Source organism: Syngnathus scovelli, chromosome 9, assembly GCF_024217435.2.
Source record: "Syngnathus scovelli strain Florida chromosome 9, RoL_Ssco_1.2, whole genome shotgun sequence".
NCBI lineage: Eukaryota > Metazoa > Chordata > Actinopteri > Syngnathiformes > Syngnathidae > Syngnathus > Syngnathus scovelli.
Window position 1 is genome coordinate 12,689,304 of NC_090855.1, and position 15,697 is coordinate 12,705,000.

The following is a 15,697-nucleotide window of genomic DNA, read 5'->3' on the forward strand; positions in this document are numbered from 1 at the left end:
TAACAACGTCGTTCTATCTTTGAGTGACTTTGCGGAGGAATAGTAGGTGCGGAAATGTGATCAGCTCGCCGTTCTGCTGTATGATGACAACACTAATAAATGAAGCTGAGAGCAAACATGAAATGAAGCCAAATGCACTTTGTGTTGGCGTGAAAGCTTGCAAAGTGGAACGCGGCTTCATTTCTTTTGCGATGGGAACGCTCAAGTTTTTTAACCGCAGAGAGAATCTCTGTGTACATATTTGCAACATTTGGCAATGAGAGCAGCAGCGTCTCTGTCCCCGACGCATGAATAATAAATAACATGTACGCAAATGTGAATATGCAATTGTACAAACCACACAGGAATAAATCAATGCTATCCAGTAGTAGCCGTGTTGATATTTTCCTGGATGCTTTGTTTACTGCGGTACAAGAAAGTGCTTCAAACTACCGAGCTAAAGTCCTTGCGTGCGTTTAATATACTTGGCTGATTGGGATTCAACATCTAATTCAGTCTTCTGTTCTCACTGCCTGCCACTAACACTCGGGAGTTGATTTCATGCAATCAGGGCATTGTTTTGCGTGTTCAGCTCGTATAAATGTAGATAATCAGCATTCAGTTGGCGAGTGGTAATCTCGAGTGACCTGCTTGAGATGACTCTGTTTGCTTTGCCAACAGTACAATTCACAATAATCCATTTAGCCACCAAGGTTGTTTTGGACCACACACTCGCGCTCATACAGGCACACACACGCACATACGCACGCATGCACACACACACACACTCACACACACACACACACACACACACACACACACACACACACACACACACACACACACACACACACACACACACACACACACACACATGTGATGCATGCAAGAGCCGTGCCCTCACCCTTCCTCATGAGCAGTGTTTGGGTTAGCGAGAAGACAAATGGGTGCCGTCTCTCTCTTTTTGTCAGACACGCCAGCGGATGTGTGCGCTGTGTAATAAACAATGCTCTTTGAGAGGGTAGTTCGAAACCAGTCCAGGTTTTGATGTCCGGAATATGGCACTAGGTGAAAGGGGAAACGAGAGGATCCGCTTGGCGTCTTCTGTTAATGAGCAGGATCGTGTGTGTGTGTGCGTGTGTGCGTGCGTGCACGTGTGTGTGTGCGCGTGTGTCTGTGTGTGCGTGTGCGGCTCTGCAGAGTGAGAAGTTTGAGGAAAGTGCATAAAAGACTCGAGCAAGAGCATTGAAGACAGCTCCACATTAACTTTTCAGGAGACGCGGGACCGAGGCGGCTTCTGTGGGTCGTCTCCACTCTGCCGTCCTGCTTTGACTCTTTGACAGTGTCTCTCATACACACACACACACACACACACACACGCATACACACACACACACACACACGCATACACACACACACACACGCACACACACACACACACACACACACACACACACACACGCACACGCGCACACACACACACGCACACACGCACACACACACACACACACACACACACACACACAATTGGCTAAATCGGATTATCTAGCCTGCGTCAACTAACGAGACCCCCATGTAGCAAGTCACCCCTGTCCCACCATTTCCCTCCAAGCCCCACGGACACACCCATTCTTTGCTACCCACCCCCTGTCAACTCTACACACACACACACACACACACACACATCCTTGTTAACCTCCCTCTGCAGGACCCAACTTAATTTACCGAGTTCTGGGGTCCACCCTTTCTAGTGGTCCAAGAACTATGAAAAAAATCAGGCAACTCCCAAAAAAAATCTTGTTACTAAAAATCACTTTCAATAAACACAATTTGAAACTTTTTTTTTCATGTCAGTTTTTCAGTCATATCTGGGGCCTGTTTCTAACATTCCGGCTTTGCGGGGTCCACCTTTACACACATGAGATTTTTAGTCAGTTATGGGGATCGCTTTTAATATTTCAACCTTAAGAGGTCTACCTATACACACATTATTTTTTTAGCCAGTTATGGAGCTTGCTGTTAAGATTTAAGACTTGTTAGGTCTGCCTTTATAAAGAGGACGCTGAGGAGCTCTGCAGTAATTCCGGAACCCCACTCCCACAACCCCATCCCCACCACAGGCAGTGTGAATGTGAGGAATATGAATTTTTATATCAAGTTCAACCCCAACCCTAATCTAACCCAAACATGCATTTGTGTGGACTTAATCATTTGAGAAAACCTAAAAATTTTGTTAGTGTTATTAATACTTTCATCTGGCTAAATATACTAGATATACATTGAAATGTGCATTCTAAAATACATTCTGAAGTCTTTATTCAGATTCTGGTCCATTTTCCTTGGTCACAGTCTTAATATTCTTCAATTTGTTCAGTCATATTGGTACATTTTAAAATATTTAAATTCTGCATTTTAGCTAACTATAAAGTACACAGGATTTACAAGTAATAATTGTCGAGTCAAAATTTTAAATGGACACATTACAAATGTAGCCAATGAATAAAGGAACTTATTTAATCTAACATTTACGAACAGGAGAAGTGGAGCATAAAAAAAATCACAAACAAATAGTGAACAAATGGTGAAACAGGACCAGCCATGTGTTTCTATCTCTGTTAAGGGAAGCTGTTTCACTCATATTTTCTCCTCATGGTGGTTATTCTCTTTTTGACAAAGTACTTAACAGCTCGGTGCTTGTGGTTCTGCAGCAATGCATCTCTCGCAGTCAAGCTTACCAGGAACCTGATTTGTCAATATATACTTCCTTGAATGTTTATTTACTGCAGCACATTCCTCTGGGGTCCAGCTTCTTTTCACAACTTTTCCGTTACCTAAGGGCATAGGAAGAGCACTTTTTAGTTTACAACTTAATTAGAACAAAATTGCATAAAGAATACATTCACTTTATGTACAATTATCTGACAATATAATTCAAATGAGATATTTTATAACGTCAACTATCTTTGTCAACAGTGATGAGCCTACAATAGACATAAGTAAATCAGTTAATATCTGAGATATTAATCCGGTCATTTAAGTTGCTAGGTGGTCTTCAGTGTCAGCTGTTTTGATATTAACAAAATTAAAAATAGATGCACAAAAGGGTAACATTAGAATGCCCCCAGTTTTGGTGGTGGGGGAAAGAGGTCTCTCATTTTCTTGATTACTTTTAAGCAGTTTTGCATTTGACCAGAATGTCACTGCTGGTAGATGAAGCAATTCCTGGACCCTACAGAGGTTGCACAGGCAGTCAAACTCCACCATGGCAGCACATTGGGATGCACCATTTCTCTGACAAAACCATTAAGAACAGATACAAGTTGTTGCAAAATCAGGGAAAATAAAAAATAAAAATCAGAGAAAATTTTTTTTCAGACAGTGTTTTACATGTATGGGGAATTTGCTTTGATAACGTGCTACACATGGACAAACAAAGATGATAAAAGTAAATTTGGAAATATATAATGTGTAAAAAATTAAATGCAAGCTGTATAAGAATGGTATCTGCCTTGGTGTGACAATGTGTGAATTTGCATATTCACTAATAGGTTAATCTAGAGCAATTTTTCTTTCTCTCTTTTGAGGTAAATGTGTCATGTATACATTACCTCTATTTAAAAATAGATGTAAACAAACATCTCACATATAATCAAGGTTAGCAATGACCTGTAACTCACATGAGAAAGGATGGGTCAATTTTCATTTTATGACAAAATTCAAAAGTTTAGACCTTACATGTCTAAGAAAAAAAGTCAAGTGGTGTTTAATATATCTTGCTTGGGTCATCTAAATCTTAGTAAGCAGCATATGTGAGGATAATTAGATACTGATACAGTAGTAACAATTGGGCAATTTAAAAGCAACTGTGATAAAGTTATATATTGAAAAGGATTACTCTAAACTCACCTCCCTTTTTGGCAGACTTTTCATTACTTGGGCCACGAGATGCGGAGGTACAAGAGGTCACTTCTATCACTTCTGGGATCAGCCCATCTGAAATGATGATTTTTAAGTACAGAAAAAAAACACAGTATAGCAATATTCTAAAACAAAAATTAACTGCACCTGTATAAGAATGCTTGGTCAAATTTAATATACTCTTGTTTTGAGCAGATTGATTTGCAGAGGTACAGAGCAGTCCTTTTGGGAATCATTGTCAGTATCATCACTGTCTGAGTAGTCCACTTTGAGAAACTCCTTTGATAATTGATAGCTCTATGGAGGGAATTAAAAGAAATGTGTTGTTAGTTTCTGCAAGCTACTCTTATATGCTGTATTAATATAAAGACTAGAATTTCTTTGCTCAAAATAATTAAAATTTCTGTCCAATATCTTAACTGGTAGACGACCGGTGCTGTACACATCCTCTGAAATATGCCAAAACCTTATATCACAGGAAATTTTACATATAAAACATGGAAAAGGCTCCAAAATTTACAACAAAGAAGCCACAAGAAACCATATTTCAGAAATCTGTTATGTGTGTGTGAATGATTGGCTTGGTTGGAATAACCATGACAACCTTAGATCCATACGGAGGGCCCCACAAGTAGCCATCAGAAATCTGTTATGTGTGTGTGAATGATTGGCTTGGTTGGACACCCATGGGCGCATGTTTCAACAATCCATCTATAGGTGTGTGTGCCACTGGTTCGTTTGGGCTCTATGAGGAGAACCACTAAAACCGTGTGATCCAATGGTTGGCTGAATGCTGTTTAAGGTACCTTCTGACTAAAGAACAGCTTTCCAACTAAAAGCTGTAAACTAAGAGAACAAGAAAAGGTCTACAAAGTTTATTTCTTACAACAAAGTCGCACTGAATGTTACCTGTTGGCTGGCATCTTGTTTGATGTTATCATCAGGGTCAGAGTCCTGCCAAGTTCTGGCTGGTTCAGGCAGCGCACCATCAACAGGAGCCTGAGAGCCTGTCACCTGGAATTAAAACCACAAATAACTTACCAACATCATACAGACACCACAAATGACAGACTCAAGACCTGTATAGTTAAATCATGTGAAGTTAGTCCCCGAAACCAAACAAGCTTTTCTAACTAAAGTGTTCCAGTCAGTTCTGGATGTCTAATCAGGTCCTATAACAGCATCTTTATGGATGTAGTGGAGCATCCTTCAGCATGACACTTTAGCCGTTTAGCTGTTGAGGATGTGTGGAACTATAGCTGTAATATAATCAGCCTCCATAATGTCCATAACCAAAATATGATCTAAAAACATGAGACAACCTTCGATCCATACGGAGGGCCCCACAAGTAGCCATCAGAAATCTGTTATTATGTGAGTGTATATGAGTGGCTTGGTTGGAATAACCAAGACAACTTTAGATCCATACGGAGGGCCCCACAAGTAGCCATCACAAATCTGTTATGTGTGTGTGAATGATTGGCTTGGTTGGACACCCATGGGCGCATGTTTCAACAATCCATCTATAGGTGTGTGTGCCACTGGTTCGTTTGGGCTCTATGAGGAGAACCACTAAAACCGTGTGATCCAATGGTTGGCTGAATGCTGTTTAAGGTACCTTCTGACTAAAGAACAGCTTTCCAACTAAAAGCTGTAAACTAAGAGAACAAGAAAAGGTCTACAAAGTTTATTTCTTACAACAAAGTCTAACTGAATGTTACCTGTTGGCTGGCATCTTGTTTGATGTTATCATCAGGGTCAGAGTCCTGCCAAGTTCTGGCTGATTCAGGCAGCGCACCATCAACAGGAGCCTGAGAGCCTGTCACCTGGAATTAAAACCACAAATAACTTACCAACATCATACAGACACCACAAATGACAGACTCAAGACCTGTATAGTTAAATCATGTGAAGTTAGTCCCCAAAACCAAACAAGCTTTTCTAACTTAAGAGTTCCAGTCAGTTCTGGATGTCTAATCAGGTCCTATAACAGCATCTTTATGGATGTAGTGGAGCATCCTTGAGCATGACACTTTAGCCGTTTAACTGTTGAGGATGTGTGGAACTATAGCTGTAATATAATCAGCCTCCATAATGTCCATAACCAAAATATGATCTAAAAACATGAGACAACCTTCGATCCATACGGAGGGCCCCACAAGTAGCTATCAGAAATCTGTTATTATGTGTGTGTGAATGATTGGCTTGGTTGGAATAACCAAGACAACTTTAGATCCATACGGAGGGCCCCACAAGTAGCCATGAGAAATCTGTTATTATGTGTGTGTGAATGATTGGCTTGGTTGGAATAACCAAGACAACTTTCGATCCATACGGAGGGCCCCACAAGTAGCCATCAGAAATCTTTTATGTGTGTGTGAATGATTGGCTTGGTTGGACACCCATGGGCGCATGTTTCAAATATCCATCTATAGGTGTGTGTGCCACTGGTTCGTTTGGGCTCTATGAGGAGAACCACTAAAACCGTGTGATCCAATGGTTGGCTGAATGCTGTTTAAGGTACCTTCTGACTAAAGAACAGCTTTCCAACTAAAAGCTGTAAACTAAGAGAACAAGAAAAGGTCTACAAAGTTTATTTCTTACAACAAAGTCTAACTGAATGTTACCTGTTGGCTGGCATCTTGTTTGATGTTATCATCAGGGTCAGAGTCCTGCCAAGTTCTGGCTGGTTCAGGCAGAGCACCGTCAACAGGAGTCTGAGAGCCTGTCACCTGGAATTAAAACCACAAATAACTTACCAACATCATACAGACACCACAAATGACAGACTCAAGACCTGTATAGTTAAATCATGTGAAGTTAGTCCCCAAAACCAAACAAGCTTTTCTAACTAAAGTGTTCCAGTCAGCCCTGATGTCTAATCAGGTCCTATAACAGCATCTTTATGGATGTAGTGGAGCATCCTTCAGCATGACACTTTAGCCGTTTTGCTGTTGAGGATGTGTGAAACTATAGCTGTAATATAATCAGCCTCCATAATGTCCATAACCAAAATATGATCTAAAAACATGAGACAACTTTCGATCCATACGGAGGGCCCCACAAGTAGCCATCAGAAATCTGTTATTGTGTGTGTGTGAATGATTGGCTTGGTTGGAATAACCAAGACAACTTTAGATCCATACGGAGGGCCCCACAAGTAGCCATCAGAAATCTGTTATGTGTGTGTGAATGATTGGCTTGGTTGGACACCCATGGGCGCATGTTTCAACAATCCTTCTATAGGTGTGTGTGCCACTGGTTCGTTTGGGCTCTATGAGGAGAACCACTAAAACCATGTGATCCAATGGTTGGCTGAATGCTGTTTAAGGTACCTTCTGACTAAAGAACAGCTTTCCAACTAAAAGCTGTAAACTAAGAGAACAAGAAAAGGTCTACAAAGTTTATTTCTTACAACAAAGTCTAACTGAATGTTACCTGTTGGCTGGCATCTTGTTTGATGTTATCATCAGGGTCAGAATCCTGCCAAGTTCTGGCTGGTTCAGGCAGAGCACCGTCAACAGGAGCCTGAGAGCCTGTCACCTGGAATTAAAACCACAAATAACTTACCAACATCATACAGACACCACAAATGACAGACTCAAGACCTGTATAGTTAAATCATGTGAAGTTAGTCCCCAAAACCAAACAAGCTTTTCTAACTAAAGTGTTACAGTCAGTTCTGGATGTCTAATCAGGTCCTATAACAGCATCTTTATGGATGTAGTGGAGCATCCTTGAGCATGACACTTTAGCCGTTTAACTGTTGAGGATGTGTGGAACTATAGCTGTAATATAATCAGCCTCCATAATGTCCATAACCAAAATATGATCTAAAAACATGAGACAACCTTCGATCAATACGGAGGGCCCCACAAGTAGCTATCAGAAATCTGTTATTATGTGTGTGTGAATGATTGGCTTGGTTGGAATAACCAAGACAACTTTAGATCCATACGGAGGGCCCCACAAGTAGCCATGAGAAATCTGTTATTATGTGTGTGTGAATGATTGGCTTGGTTGGAATAACCAAGACAACTTTCGATCCATACGGAGGGCCCCACAAGTAGCCATCAGAAATCTGTTGTGTGTGTGAATGATTGGCTTGGTTGGACACCCATGGGCGCATGTTTCAAATATCCATGTATAGGTGTGTGTGCCACTGGTTCGTTTGGGCTCTATGAGGAGAACCACTAAAACCGTGTGATCCAATGGTTGGCTGAATGCTGTTTAAGGTACCTTCTGACTAAAGAACAGCTTTCCAACTAAAAACTGTAAACTAAGAGAACAAGAAAAGGTCTACAAAGTTTATTTCTTACAACAAAGTCTAACTGAATGTTACCTGTTGGCTGGCATCTTGTTTGATGTTATCATCAGGGTCAGAGTCCTGCCAAGTTCTGGCTGGTTCAGGCAGAGCACCGTCAACAGGAGCCTGAGAGCCTGTCACCTGGAATTAAAACCACAAATAACTTACCAACATCATACAGACACCACAAATAACAGACTCAAGACCTGTATAGTAAAATCATGTGAAGTTAGTCCCCAAAACCAAACAAGCTTTTCTAACTAAAGTGTTCCAGTCAGACCTGATGTCTAATCAGGTCCTATAACAGCATCTTTATGGATGTAGTGGAGCATCCTTCAGCATGACACTTTAGCCGTTTAGCTGTTGAGGATGTGTGGAACTATAGCTGTAATATAATCAGCCTCCATAATGTCCATAACCAAAATATGATCTAAAAACATGAGGCAACCTTTGATCCATACGGAGGGCCCCACAAGTAGCCATCAGAAATCTGTTATTGTGTGTGTGTGAATGATTGGCTTGGTTGGAATAACCAAGACAACTTTAGATCCATACGGAGGGCCCCACAAGTAGCCATCAGAAATCTGTTATGTGTGTGTGAATGATTGGCTTGGTTGGACACCCATGGGCGCATGTTTCAACAATCCTTCTATAGGTGTGTGTGCCACTGGTTCGTTTGGGCTCTATGAGGAGAACCACTAAAACCGTGTGATCCAATGGTTGGCTGAATGCTGTTTAAGGTACCTTCTGACTAAAGAACAGCTTTCCAACTAAAAGCTGTAAACTAAGAGAACAAGAAAAGGTCTACAAAGTTTATTTCTTACAACAAAGTCTAACTGAATGTTACCTGTTGGCTGGCATCTTGTTTGATGTTATCATCAGGGTCAGAGTCCTGCCAAGTTCTGGCTGGTTCAGGCAGCGCACCGTCAACAGGAGCCTGAGAGCCTGTCACCTGGAATTAAAACCACAAATATCTTACCAACATCATACAGACACCACAAATGACAGACTCAAGACCTGTATAGTTAAATCATGTGAAGTTAGTCCCCAAAACCAAACAAGCTTTTCTAACTAAAGTGTTCCAGTCAGACCTGATGTCTAATCAGGTCCTATAACAGCATCTTTATGGATGTAGTGGAGCATCCTTCAGCATGACACTTTAGCCGTTTTGCTGTTGAGGATGTGTGGAACTATAGCTGTAATATAATCAGCCTCCATAATGTCCATAACCAAAATATGATCTAAAAACATGAGACAACTTTCGATCCATACGGAGGGCCCCACAAGTAGCCATCAGAAATCTGTTATTGTGTGTGTGTGAATGATTGGCTTGGTTGGAATAACCAAGACAACTTTAGATCCATACGGAGGGCCCCACAAGTAGCCATCAGAAATCTGTTATGTGTGTGTGAATGATTGGCTTGGTTGGACACCCATGGGCGCATGTTTCAACAATCCTTCTATAGGTGTGTGTGCCACTGGTTCGTTTGGGCTCTATGAGGAGAACCACTAAAACCATGTGATCCAATGGTTGGCTGAATGCTGTTTAAGGTACCTTTTGACTAAAGAACAGCTTTCCAACTAAAAGCTGTAAACTAAGAGAACAAGAAAAGGTCTACAAAGTTTATTTCTTACAACAAAGTCTAACTGAATGTTACCTGTTGGCTGGCATCTTGTTTGATGTTATCATCAGGGTCAGAATCCTGCCAAGTTCTGGCTGGTTCAGGCAGAGCACCGTCAACAGGAGCCTGAGAGCCTGTCACCTGGAATTAAAACCACAAATAACTTACCAACATCATACAGACACCACAAATGACAGACTCAAGACCTGTATAGTTAAATCATGTGAAGTTAGTCCCCAAAACCAAACAAGCTTTTCTAACTAAAGTGTTCCAGTCAGTTCTGGATGTCTAATCAGGTCCTATAACAGCATCTTTATGGATGTAGTGGAGCATCCTTGAGCATGACACTTTAGCCGTTTAATTGTTGAGGATGTGTGGAACTATAGCTGTAATATAATCAGCCTCCATAATGTCCATAACCAAAATATGATCTAAAAACATGAGACAACCTTCGATCAATACGGAGGGCCCCACAAGTAGCTATCAGAAATCTGTTATTATGTGTGTGTGAATGATTGGCTTGGTTGGAATAACCAAGACAACTTTAGATCCATACGGAGGGCCCCACAAGTAGCCATGAGAAATCTGTTATGTGTGTGTGAATGATTGGCTTGGTTGGAATAACCAAGACAACTTTCGATCCATACGGAGGGCCCCACAAGTAGCCATCAGAAATCTGTTATGTGTGTGTGAATGATTGGCTTGGTTGGACACCCATGGGCGCATGTTTCAAATATCCATGTATAGGTGTGTGTGCCACTGGTTCGTTTGGGCTCTATGAGGAGAACCACTAAAACCGTGTGATCCAATGGTTGGCTGAATGCTGTTTAAGGTACCTTCTGACTAAAGAACAGCTTTCCAACTAAAAACTGTAAACTAAGAGAACAAGAAAAGGTCTACAAAGTTTATTTCTTACAACAAAGTCTAACTGAATGTTACCTGTTGGCTGGCATCTTGTTTGATGTTATCATCAGAGTCAGAGTCCTGCCAAGTTCTGGCTGGTTCAGGCAGAGCACCGTCAACAGGAGTCTGAGAGCCTGTCACCTGGAATTAAAACCACAAATAACTTACCAACATCATACAGACACCACAAATGACAGACTCAAGACCTGTATAGTTAAAATCATGTGAAGTTAGTCCCCAAAACCAAACAAGCTTTTCTAACTAAAGTGTTCCAGTCAGCCCTGATGTCTAATCAGGTCCTATAACAGCATCTTTATGGATGTAGTGGAGCATCCTTCAGCATGACACTTTAGCCGTTTTGCTGTTGAGGATGTGTGAAACTATAGCTGTAATATAATCAGCCTCCATAATGTCCATAACCAAAATATGATCTAAAAACATGAGACAACTTTCGATCCATACGGAGGGCCCCACAAGTAGCCATCAGAAATCTGTTATTGTGTGTGTGTGAATGATTGGCTTGGTTGGAATAACCAAGACAACTTTAGATCCATACGGAGGGCCCCACAAGTAGCCATCAGAAATCTGTTATGTGTGTGTGAATGATTGGCTTGGTTGGACACCCATGGGCGCATGTTTCAACAATCCTTCTATAGGTGTGTGTGCCACTGGTTCGTTTGGGCTCTATGAGGAGAACCACTAAAACCATGTGATCCAATGGTTGGCTGAATGCTGTTTAAGGTACCTTCTGACTAAAGAACAGCTTTCCAACTAAAAGCTGTAAACTAAGAGAACAAGAAAAGGTCTACAAAGTTTATTTCTTACAACAAAGTCTAACTGAATGTTACCTGTTGGCTGGCATCTTGTTTGATGTTATCATCAGGGTCAGAATCCTGCCAAGTTCTGGCTGGTTCAGGCAGAGCACCGTCAACAGGAGCCTGAGAGCCTGTCACCTGGAATTAAAACCACAAATAACTTACCAACATCATACAGACACCACAAATGACAGACTCAAGACCTGTATAGTTAAATCATGTGAAGTTAGTCCCCAAAACCAAACAAGCTTTTCTAACTAAAGTGTTACAGTCAGTTCTGGATGTCTAATCAGGTCCTATAACAGCATCTTTATGGATGTAGTGGAGCATCCTTGAGCATGACACTTTAGCCGTTTAACTGTTGAGGATGTGTGGAACTATAGCTGTAATATAATCAGCCTCCATAATGTCCATAACCAAAATATGATCTAAAAACATGAGACAACCTTCGATCAATACGGAGGGCCCCACAAGTAGCTGTCAGAAATCTGTTATTATGTGTGTGTGAATGATTGGCTTGGTTGGAATAACCAAGACAACTTTCGATCCATACGGAGGGCCCCACAAGTAGCCATGAGAAATCTGTTATTATGTGTGTGTGAATGATTGGCTTGGTTGGAATAACCAAGACAACTTTCGATCCATACGGAGGGCCCCACAAGTAGCCATCAGAAATCTGTTATGTGTGTGTGAATGATTGGCTTGGTTGGACACCCATGGGCGCATGTTTCAAATATCCATGTATAGGTGTGTGTGCCACTGGTTCGTTTGGGCTCTATGAGGAGAACCACTAAAACCGTGTGATCCAATGGTTGGCTGAATGCTGTTTAAGGTACCTTCTGACTAAAGAACAGCTTTCCAACTAAAAACTGTAAACTAAGAGAACAAGAAAAGGTCTACAAAGTTTATTTCTTACAACAAAGTCTAACTGAATGTTACCTGTTGGCTGGCATCTTGTTTGATGTTATCATCAGGGTCAGAGTCCTGCCAAGTTCTGGCTGGTTCAGGCAGAGCACCGTCAACAGGAGCCTGAGAGCCTGTCACCTGGAATTAAAACCACAAATAACTTACCAACATCATACAGACACCACAAATAACAGACTCAAGACCTGTATAGTAAAATCATGTGAAGTTAGTCCCCAAAACCAAACAAGCTTTTCTAACTAAAGTGTTCCAGTCAGACCTGATGTCTAATCAGGTCCTATAACAGCATCTTTATGGATGTAGTGGAGCATCCTTCAGCATGACACTTTAGCCGTTTAGCTGTTGAGGATGTGTGGAACTATAGCTGTAATATAATCAGCCTCCATAATGTCCATAACCAAAATATGATCTAAAAACATGAGGCAACCTTTGATCCATACGGAGGGCCCCACAAGTAGCCATCAGAAATCTGTTATTGTGTGTGTGTGAATGATTGGCTTGGTTGGAATAACCAAGACAACTTTAGATCCATACAGAGGGCCCCACAAGTAGCCATCAGAAATCTGTTGTGTGTGTGAATGATTGGCTTGGTTGGACACCCATGGGCGCATGTTTTAACAATCCTTCTATAGGTGTGTGTGCCACTGGTTCGTTTGGGCTCTATGAGGAGAATCACTAAAACCGTGTGATCCAATGTTTGGCTGAATGCTGTTTAAGGTACCTTCTGACTAAAGAACAGCTTTCCAACTAAAAGCTGTAAACTAAGAGAACAAGAAAAGGTCTACAAAGTTGATTTCTTACAACAAAGTCTAACTGAATGTTACCTGTTGGCTGGCATCTTGTTTGATGTTATCATCAGGGTCAGAGTCCTGCCAAGTTCTGGCTGGTTCAGGCAGAGCACCGTCAACAGGAGCCTGAGAGCCTGTCACCTGGAATTAAAACCACAAATAACTTACCAACATCATACAGACACCACAAATGACAGACTCAAGACCTGTATAGTTAAATCATGTGAAGTTAGTCCCCAAAACCAAACAAGCTTTTCTAACTAAAGTGTTCCAGTCAGACCTGATGTCTAATCAGGTCCTATAACAGCATCTTTATGGATGTAGTGGAGCATCCTTCAGCATGACACTTTAGTCGTTTTGCTGTTGAGGATGTGTGGAACTATAGCTGTAATATAATCAGCCTCCATAATGTCCATAACCAAAATATGATCTAAAAACATGAGACAACTTTCGATCCATACGGAGAGCCCCACAAGTAGCCATCAGAAATCTGTTATTGTGTGTGTGTGAATGATTGGCTTGGTTGGAATAACCAAGACAACTTTAGATCCATACGGAGGGCCCCACAAGTAGCCATCAGAAATCTGTTATGTGTGTGTGTGAATGATTGGCTTGGTTGGACACCCATGGGCGCATGTTTCAACAATCCTTCTATAGGTGTGTGTGCCACTGGTTCGTTTGGGCTCTATGAGGAGAACCACTAAAACCATGTGATCCAATGGTTGGCTGAATGCTGTTTAAGGTACCTTCTGACTAAAGAACAGCTTTCCAACTAAAAGCTGTAAACTAAGAGAACAAGAAAAGGTCTACAAAGTTTATTTCTTACAACAAAGTCTAACTGAATGTTACCTGTTGGCTGGCATCTTGTTTGATGTTATCATCAGGGTCAGAGTCCTGCCAAGTTCTGGCTGGTTCAGGCAGCGCACCGTCAACAGGAGCCTGAGAGCCTGTCACCTGGAATCAAAACCACAAATAACTTACCAACATCATACTGAGAGTAATTCAAATAAAAGAGACAAAAATCTTCCTTTTTTTAATAACAAATTAATATTCCAACTTGCATACTTGATTTTACTGACTTACTTTTTCACGCCATGGCCATTTAGAATCACCATAGTTGTAATTGATTTCAGTTCCCATTTCTATGTTTTTGATGGCAAAAAGGCACAAATGGGGCTCGTCATTTACTATTTTTTTCATGGTGCAGTTTGGAGACTTGTGGTTGTCATTCACTAATCTTCCAAGAGAGCCATCCTCTGTTGATGCATCAATACTAGGAAAGAAAAAACAGAAATCAAACATTTTGTATCATATAACTAGTTTTTTAGTAAAATAAAAGTTGGCTTACAGAAATAAAAACTTGCAACATTTCAAAAGAAAAGTTGAGAGGGAAACAATGTCTTTTTGAACGTCATAGCACTAAATAAAAAAAATTGTTAATGCCACAATCCTGATGTGTTATTGAAATATTGCTTCTGAGTGACTCACTAATTTAGGGTATTTTATTCCAGTCTCTTTCTAGAGTTCATAATTATTGTATAGAAAATATTTGGATATACATACCACCAGTAATGATTCTGCCATTCAAAGTCAAAGAGAAATGTACTCTCCTTTTCAGAGTACTTGCTTGTTTGGCATTTTTCTGCTGACAGAAGTTGACCCCTGTATTATAAGATGAACTCTCCTTGTTCAAAGTGCTGGGTAGCAAACACGCCTCTTCCTGCAAGGACATTTTATATAAAACCATTGGTTATGAGAAAATATTTCTTTAAGATACACCTTTAACCAAATAATTGTGGTGTTATCTTACAATTTTAATACTAAGTTCTCGCTTAGAAACAGAAATACAACAACCAATCTGAATTTGATTGTTTTTTGTGTTGTTTTATAAAATAAATAAATATATACTTAATGGATAAATGGTCTAAAAATGAGTTTATTACCTTTTTGATCATCAATAAATCTTTCCACTAGTCCAGGTTTGTCCTTTGAGGATTAAATGTAAAAGGCTGCTTCATCAGCAGGCTTTTTTCTTGCTTTCCTTTTGGACATTTCTGGCTCTAAAAAATAATTCAAAACATGGCAGAGAGAACTTTAACAAGCACTCTATATTAATTTTAAAAGATTTGTAATCATCCACTGTATAAAGACTGAAGGAATAAGCCTGGCCTGAGAACTAACAGAACAAGAGTGATTAAAGAAAGAATATTTTTCAGAAAATACTGATATATTAATGAAAATGTTTGTCGGTTTGAAGCTGAGCTTTGTTACTTTTAACTAGTCACAGTTCCAACCAGGTGCTGCATCCAAAGAAAAGTTATTTCAATAGTTTTACCAGTATAACTCGTTATACTTTTCAGGAGCTACCAACTCGTTTTTATTATGTTTGTGTTTGAAAAGTGAACGTAGCATCCTGATTAGCGGTAGCTAATTAGCCAATAA

At 40.5% G+C, this 15,697-nt stretch overlaps 1 protein-coding gene and 3 long non-coding RNA genes across 7 annotated transcripts in view; 1 reads left to right on the plus strand and 3 right to left on the minus strand.

Annotated features, from left to right (window-relative positions):
- Positions 1 to 15,697, plus strand: part of bcam (basal cell adhesion molecule (Lutheran blood group)) — a 46,906-nt gene that overhangs the window by 16,828 nt on the left and 14,381 nt on the right. The gene's annotated exons all lie outside the window — the stretch shown is intronic.
- Positions 2,279 to 5,720, minus strand: LOC125975839 (uncharacterized). The gene is made up of 4 exons (XR_011087436.1): positions 5,619 to 5,720; positions 4,807 to 4,911; positions 3,886 to 4,194; positions 2,279 to 2,810 (listed from the first exon to the last, which is right to left on the minus strand). It is a non-coding gene; the product is annotated as an uncharacterized lncRNA (long non-coding RNA).
- Positions 8,240 to 12,635, minus strand: LOC125975813 (uncharacterized). Of its 2 annotated transcripts, XR_011087374.1 has the most exons (4): positions 12,483 to 12,635; positions 10,765 to 10,869; positions 9,051 to 9,155; positions 8,240 to 8,344 (listed from the first exon to the last, which is right to left on the minus strand). It is a non-coding gene; the product is annotated as an uncharacterized lncRNA (long non-coding RNA). The 2 variants fall into 2 exon arrangements; XR_011087373.1 differs by lacking the exon at positions 8,240 to 8,344 and having other exon boundaries at positions 9,029 to 9,155.
- Positions 14,333 to 15,697, minus strand: part of LOC137840609 (uncharacterized) — a 1,995-nt gene continuing 630 nt past the window's right edge. The window contains exons 2-4 of the long non-coding RNA XR_011087372.1: positions 15,199 to 15,315; positions 14,819 to 14,975; positions 14,333 to 14,528 (exon numbers count right to left, since the gene is read on the minus strand). This is a non-coding gene — a long non-coding RNA (uncharacterized lncRNA). The remainder of the gene's footprint in view (positions 14,529 to 14,818; positions 14,976 to 15,198; positions 15,316 to 15,697) is intronic.